Raw genomic sequence first — 8,522 nt, forward strand, 5'->3', positions numbered from 1 at the left:
TCTCTGATTTTCTGTTCGAAATCATTTCGCGAGATATATGTGGGAGTAAGTAATATCTTACCGACTCTTCTTCGAACGTACGCTCTCGGAATTTCAGAAGTATCCCTCTCCGTGTTACACACCTCTCTTATAGCGACTGCTATCTCAGTCGCTACTGCCATCTCAGTAACGGACTCTCGCATTCGGAAGGACGACGGTTCAATCCCTCGTCCGGCCATCCTGATTTAGGTTTTCCGTCATTTCCCTAAATCTCTTAAGGCAAATTCCGGGATGATTCCTTTGAAAAGGGCACGGCCGACTTCCTTCCCTAATCCGATGAGACCGATGACCTCGCAGTTTGGTCTCCTCCCCCCAGCACAACCAACCAGTAACGGACTGTTGGGTCTTCTCTAGTTCTTCTGTTAATACTACTTAATAAGTATACCTGACTGGAGAACAGTGAATGAATGAATGTTTTGTAAGCTTCATGTTCCGTGGATGATTTATATTCCTTTTCTCCCTCTGAATCTCAGTCTGGCATTTGCTTTTCCTGCGATTTCTCTCTTATGGTCATTCCACCTTAGGTCGTCACGCCTAGCTATTTTATCGTAGCTATTGTTTGCATTGAGTTTTCTCTAACAGTGCAATCAGAAAGTAACAAATGTGTTCGCCTATATAGACGCAATATATTACATTTTTTTTAGTTCAGTTTCAACTGCCAATCACTGCACCAGTAACCAATCCGTCCTGCATTTTTTCACAGTCTTCCGGAGGTACCACCTGTCTGTAGACATCAACATCGTCTGCAGAACACCTCTTGGAGCCTCAGACGTTAAGCAGTCTGTCAGTTATATGAATCGTATACTGCAAAAGTGTAACTAGTTTTTTGTGAGTGGATCAAAGCAATGTTCACCGCAAAAAGGAAAGCTGCCAGTGCGATAACACTGGTCTGGCAACGCCGTCAATTTTCTGTTTACTGCAGATAGGGAACTAGTCCGGGACACGTTGCTGGAAGGAGGAAAGACACTACACAATGGCTGAGGTCGTTGAACTGATAAAACATTCATCAAAACACGATATGTATGAAGGCGGTGCTGTACACAGCCCGTTATTCGTGAAGTGTGGCCCTCTGCTACGTAATTTCCAAAGATACTTGCGTTTGTCAAGTGAAACCAAAAACATAAAGAAAAAGTTACATGCGCTTTGTGGCGGCTCTACAGTTTTAACGATAGCCGGTTTTCTATTGTTCAAATAAAGCCTGATTCTTTTATCGACTTAAGTTACTGGCGGCCTACATTGTATATAAGAACCGCCTGAGCGATGATTCATGTGGTAAAGTCGTCCCTAGACATCTGAAAAGGGGTCTCACAGTTTCTAAATACCACGAGATGATCTTTCAGCTGAAAATCGACATAGTGTTACCCGCATCATGTATATTGCTGGCTTGACAATGACCACTTTTTGGTTGAGAAAAGCTGTACAACCTGTGGAGCTCCGTTCAGAGAAAGCCTACGGTCCTATATTGCCTACATATAACAACAAAATGGATGACATCAAGAACTCTTTGGTCGATATCTCTCAAGACAAGACACAATATAGGAATTGAGTCACATAGTCGCCAACGATAATTGCTGCTCGAGTTGACGATGAAAATAATTGAGTAACGGCCGGCCGAAGTGGCCGCGCGGTTAAAGGCGCTGCAGTCTGGAACCGCAAGACCGCTACGGTCGCAGGTTCGAATCCTGCCTCGGGCATGGATGTTTGTGATGTCCTTAGGTTAGTTAGGTTTAACTAGTTCTAAGTTCTAGGGGACTAATGACCTCAGCAGTTGAGTCCCATAGTGCTCAGAGCCATTTGAACCATTTTTGAACCATAATTGAGTAACGCAACCACGCAAAACTTCGATTATCACCCAGAAACAAACAACGTGTATTACAATAAAAGACACTTATATGTACAGTTCCATTTTAAAACAAGTGACTTAACTCTAAAATTAACTTGAAAATCCAGTTTAGCGCAAGAAGGACGTGTCCAGCACCGACAAAATCGTCCCTCTCTTTCTCTTTACGTCACGTATAACTACATCAAGAAACCAGAAACACGTGTCTCGATGTAAACTGCATTAAACCAGATTTATTCAGTTGTTTGGATCTACTGTGAAAGTAAGTACTTTGGACGTGTTGTCTTTCAGTAGCGTGCGGTTCATATACATTGCAATCAGAAATGACCATATGATATTCACTTGTCGTACTCCAGAAATTACATCTGACAGTTTCGTCCCGTTAGATATAAAGTCTCGAGATCTCTCACCGAGAAAGTCTTGAACCCAGTCACAAATCTGGTCCGATACTGGATTTGTTTGTATTTCGTTGGCTCAACGACAATGCGGAATTGTACCGTATGCCTCCCGGAAGCCAACGAATACGCCATCAAACTGGGCGCCTTTATCTACAGCGCACTGGATTTCAATGGATGAACAGAGTGAGTTATGTTTCACAAAATCTCTGTTTACGGAATCCATGTTGGTTCTTGTAGGGAAGGTCTTCTTTCTCCACGACGTCATAATGAGTGAACACAGAATATGTTCCAAAATTCTACGACATACGGACGTCAGTTATTAATGGCTATAATTATCTGAATCAGTTCGACAATTCATTGTCATCTATGTCTGCATGATTACTCTGCAAGTCACAATTTAATGATCGGCAGAGGGTTCATGAAACCGCTTTCAGACAATTTCTCTGGCGTTCAACTCTCGCCGGCCGGAGTGGCCGAGCGGTTAAAGGCGCTACAGTCTGGAACCGCACGACCGCTACGGTCGCAGGTTCGAATCCTGCCTCGGGCATGGATGTGTGTGATGTCCTTAGGTTAGTTAGGTTTAAGTAGTTCTAAGTTCTAGGGGACTTACGTCCACGGCAGTTGAGTCCCATAGTGCTCAGAGCCATTTGAACCATTTTCTCAACTCTCGAAGGGCTACGTCGAAAAAATGAACATCCAAATCTTTCGGGTGAGCTCTAGTTTCTCAGATTGCAGAAATAATTATTTCTCCATTTCTAGCTGTGAGTCAACAAAATATTTTCGCATTCGGAGAGAAAGTTGATTATAGAAATCTCATGAAAATATCTGACCGAAACGGAAAACGGCTTCGTTTTAATAGTTGCCACCGCAATTACATTACAATATGTGTGGCAATCTCTCTCCCTATTTCACGATAATACAGAACGAGTTGCTTTCTAATCTTCTTCGTCATGCTCCGTAAATCCTATGTGGTAAGGATCCCATGCCATGCAGCAGGACTTCGGATGAGGACAGACAAGCCTAGTGACGGCAGCCTCTTTAGATATGTCACAGCCTCTACGCTTCTGTCGACAGAACGAAGCCTTTGGTTCGGCTTACCCAAGAAAATTTTCTGTGCCAATTGCAAATTAAGTTCTTTGTAAATTGTTATACAACAATTGTTTAATGGCCGTACAAACTTTGAACTTGTAAGCAGATTTGACGGATTTTTTAAAAATTCTTCTTTCTCCCTTGAAAACAGGAATTACGTGAGAGTCTTCTCAAGTCTAATTCTTCAAAAAGCCTAATAACATTCTTGTGATAAAAGTGAAACCATTAACAACGTAAAAAGAATACTGTCTCAAGTGCACGTCACAAAACATGGAAAATTACTATTACTATTGCTCATATCTGGACGTTCTTTTTGAGAATGAATACGTAGTAACATGCACTCAGTTTTGTTACATAAAAACTAATTATATATTTCATGAGAAAATTAATAGTATGCTAAAGCCTTTAAACTGCAATATATCAACAAAAAATATGTATTTCCAACTTAGCCAGTACAGTTGGTAACCCGATTCTAAAAGACGTATAGGAATACGTACTTCATTTCTTGGCATTTATGGTTTTTTCATGGTTACCTGAGGACTGAAGCGTGTACAGGAGCACGCCAGGCGTGGAATTGTTACTATGTTCCGCATAGAACCATGCGTAGTCGAACAATCCACTCAGCTCGCACAAACTAGCAAACTATATAAATATGAAAACGGCTTCTGAAAGAGCTGCACTATGTTTCAATTTTAGGTCTTTTGCTGCGACACATTACTAAGACGATATAGCGAGTTTACGAAAATGCATTTCCTGAGCCGTTATCAAATTTACGCCATGCAAAAAACTTTTTTGTTATTGAAGTTAGGCCAACACGTTCTGAAATGAAATCTTAAGAATACATCACATTTTCATTGCTCTAACCGAGAACTATGTCAGAGATTTATAACACGAGATAATTTAAGTTAAATGTGACGCAAAACGGTCCGCTCATGAATCAGGTACTAAAACGCCAACCGGATTTGTTTTGTTACGAAGGAAATCGCAAGATTTACAATTATCCTATTAGTAGACTTTCTTATATGCTTCCTTATGTCAGACGTAACAAAAAATTACACTTACGCGTGTTTAGAACGGTGGAAAACGTATCTTAAATGAGCGAAGCATTATTGAGAGAGATAGAAAAGCGACACAACGTGGTACCTCGATATACTCGGAAAAAAATTTATTTTGTGTGGCGTCGACCGAATTGGTGAGATGAATTTCTTTTTGAGTTAATTGCTGATAATGTCCTTCGTATTAAAATGTCTACATCGGCCAAAAGAACGACGACGAACTTTTCCGCTCATTTCTACGAACTGGCGTCCGGCACTTTTCAGTGCCATACAGCGAATAAAATAAATATTGGAACTGTAAAAAGGAAAAAAAATCAAAGTTACCTGGTGCAACGAACGCCCGCACGGGACAGTAAACAACGTGAAAGTGAAACGTAGTGCAAGCGATATGTTCTGAAGAGGTTGAGATGAAGGTATGGCAACAGCGGCTGTTTGGTGCAGCTATAGGTCTCATAGGATTGACTTCGTGCCGTAATCTTGCGAGAACCTCACCCCGCTTCTTCCACCCTATTGTCAATCCTAAAGTAATTTTGAATAAAATGTAGGGACCATAATATGCTTTCAACGACGTACATGTACTGGCCGAGAAAGCAAACATTTATAGAAAAAGACCAAACATCGATTGAGATTTACAAAAACGAATGCAGCTTCAATAGAATAGTCTTCTGCTTCGTGGCCTGTTGCCACCAAGAAAATGAATATATGCGGCCGTGGTGCGCAAGCAATACAAACATCTATGTGGACAATAATTTTTTTATAAACATCTCTCTCTCTCTCTCTCTCTTTCTCTCTTGCGCTGCTCGTCTATCTTCTATCAAATGACGACGGTCCACCAATAGTTGCAGGAAGAACCTTAACCAATAATTCTTCTTCGGCGTAACAGTGGAACAAGCCCCTTTTACCCAATGACTGATGGGCGTCCAGTGGTAGCCACAGGAATTTCTTTTTTTTTTTTTTTTTTTAGTCATCAGTCTTCTGACATGTGTGATGCGGCCTGCCAAGAATTCCTCTCCTGTGGCAGCCTCTTCATCTCAGAGTACCTACGGCCTCAATTATTCCAATCTCTGTCTGCCTTTACAGTTTTTGCCCTCTACGGCTCCCTCTGGTACCATGGAAGTCATTACCTCATGTCTTAACAGATGTCCCATCATCCTGTCACTTCTCCTTGTCAGTGTTTTCCACATATTCCTTTCCGATTCTGCACAGAACCTCCTCATTCCTCACCTTATCAGCCCACATAATTTCAACGTTCATCTACAGCAGCACATCTCAAATGCTTCGATTTTCTTCTGTTCCAGTTTTCCCACAGTCCTTGTTTCACTACCACACAATGCTGTGCTCCAAATGTACATGCACAGAAGTTTTTTCCTCAAATTAAGGCCTATGTTTGACACTAGTAGACTTCTCTTGCCCAGGAATTCCCTGCTTTTGATGTCCTCCTTGCTAAGTACGTCACGGGTTATTTTTGTGCCTAGGAAGTAGAATTCCTTCATGGACTTCGTGACCATCAGTCCTGATGTTAAGTTTCTCGCTGTTCTCATTTCTGCTTCTTCTCATTACTTTCGTCTTTCTTCGATTTACTCTCAGTCCAAGATCAGCACTCATTAGACTGTTCATTCTATTCAGCAGATCATGTGATTCCTCTTAACTTTCACTCAGGATAGCAATGTCATCAGTGAATAGAATTATTTATATCCTTTCACCTTTAATTTTAATCCCAGTCGTGGACCTTTCTTTTATTTCCATAATAGATTTTTCGATATACAGATTGAACAGTAGGGATGAAAGACTACATCCCTGCCTTACATCGTTTTTAAACCGAGCATTTCGTTCTTGGTCGTCCACTCTTATTATTCCCTCTCGCTTCTTGCACATATTGTACATACCAGTCTCTCCCTATAGCTTCCCCGTATTTTGCTCAAACTTTCGAACATCTTGCACCAGCTAACATTGTCTAACGCTTTTTCCCTGTCAAGATATCCTACGAAAGTGTGTTGATTTTTCTTTAGTCTTGCTTCCATCATCAACCGCAATGTCAGAATTGCCTCTCTGGTGCGTTTACCTTTCCTAAAGCCACACTGATCGTCATCTACCACATCCTCAATTTCCTTTTCCATCGGTCTGTGTAATAACCTTGTCAGCAGCTTGGATGTATGAGCTGTTAAGCTGATTGTACGATAAATCTGGCACTTGTCAGCTCTTGTATTCTTCGGAACTGTGTGGATGATACTTTTTCGAAAGTCACATGGTATGTGGACAGACTCATACGTCCTACGCACCAACGTGAATAGTCGTTTTCTTGCCGCTTGCCCCAGTGATTTTAGAAATTCTGATGCAATGTTATCTATCCCTTTTGCTTGATTTGATCTTAAGTTCTCCAAAGCTCTCTTAAAATCTGATTCTAATACTGGATCCCCCAACTCTCTTAAATCTGCTACTATTTCTTCTTCTATCACATCAAACAAATCTTCCCCCTCATAGAGGCCTTCACTATACTCTTTCGACCTATCCGCATTTAACATCATCAGCGCGGGATAATCCCCTTTTATAAGAGAACACCACACGGGTTCTCGACAGTGTTCAGCTAACTGTGACCACCACAAGTTCTTGAATGCGATCCTAGAAGAGGGGTGGTAATATCGACCGTGCAGAATAAGTGCAACGCGTCCTAACACCAGAACAATTTACCATCTATTAGAATGGCCCCGAAAGCGAGCAGACTTACATAAGATCATAGTCTTGTTTCGTGAGTCCATTCGTTGACACTTCCGTATGCGGAGCTGACGGACGTTTCCGTACTAAGTGACGCCTGCGTAAAGCGTTAACCGTGATATGTTCTGAGCTACATCTACATTTATACTCCGCAAGCCACCCAACGATGTGTGGCGGAGGGCACTTCACGTGCTACTGTCATTACCTCCCTTTCCCGTACCAGTCGCGTATGGTTCGCGGGAAGAAAGACTGCCGGAAAGCCTCCGTGCGCGCTCGAATCTATCTAATTTTACATTCGCGATCTCCTGGGGAGGTGTAAGTAGGGAAAAGCAATATATTCGATACCTCATCCAGAAACGCACCCTCTCGAAACCTGGACAGCAAGCTACACCGCGATGCAGAGCGCCTGTCCTGTAGAGTCTGCCACTCGAGTTTGCTAAACACCTCCGTAACGCTATCACGCTTACCAAATAACCCTGTGACGAAACGCGCCGCTCTTCTTTGGATCTTCTCTATCTCCTCTGTCAACCCGACCTGGTACGGATCCCACACTGATGAGCAATACTCAAGTATAGGTCGAACGAGTGTTTTGTAAGCCACCTCCTTTGTTGATGAACTACATTTTCTAAGGACTCCCCCAATGAATCTCAATCTGGCACCGACCTTTAAAAAAAATCACTCCGTCGTCAGCCCACGAGTGGCCTTCCGGGACCATCCGAATGCCGTCTCATCCTCTGTGGAGGATGCGGATAGGAGGGACATGGGGTCAGCACACCGCTCTCCCGGTCGTTCGAAGCCGCTACTATTCGGTCGAGTAGCTCCTCAATTGGCATCACGAGGCTGAGTGCACCCCGAAAAATGGCAACAGTGCATGGCGGTCCGGATGGTCACCCATCCAAGTGCCGACCACGCCCGACAGCGCTTAACTTCGGTGATCTCACGGGAACCGGTGTATCCACTGCGGCAAGGCCGTTGCCTTGGCACCCGCCTTACCGACAATTTTATATGAAACGTACCACTCGATCAAGGCCGCCCTAAATGAACACTCGTACTGTGCTCTGTCTCTAGCGACCTCGTAGTCGACGGGATGTCTAAACACGATGCTCGCTCCTCTGCGAGGCACCACCGTACACGTACAGCTGTGATGCACTGAGTGCCGCGGTGGGCGGCGGCCGTTGCTCACCCGCTTGGTCCCGGGGCGCTGGCTGCTAGGTAGGCCCGCCGGCTGGCCGGACGTGGCTTGTCGGCGCCGCTCTCACCAGTTTCAAGTTTCCCGGCCGCGGCCGGTGCCGGCAGATAAGTCCCTCGCAATGTTTCACTCCGCCACCTCCTCCTCCTCTTTCGCCCTGCCTCCCCTGACCAGCACACTGCGCGCCGTGTAGCTGCTGG

At 43.7% G+C, this 8,522-nt stretch overlaps 1 pseudogene; it reads right to left on the reverse strand.

Annotated features, from left to right (window-relative positions):
- Window positions 1-7,992: 7,992 nt before the first annotated feature.
- Window positions 7,993-8,110, reverse strand: LOC124617088 (annotated as a pseudogene).
- Between the last annotated feature and the right edge of the window lie 412 nt (window positions 8,111-8,522).

Source organism: Schistocerca americana, chromosome 5, assembly GCF_021461395.2.
Source record: "Schistocerca americana isolate TAMUIC-IGC-003095 chromosome 5, iqSchAmer2.1, whole genome shotgun sequence".
Taxonomy (NCBI): Eukaryota; Metazoa; Arthropoda; class Insecta; order Orthoptera; family Acrididae; genus Schistocerca; species Schistocerca americana.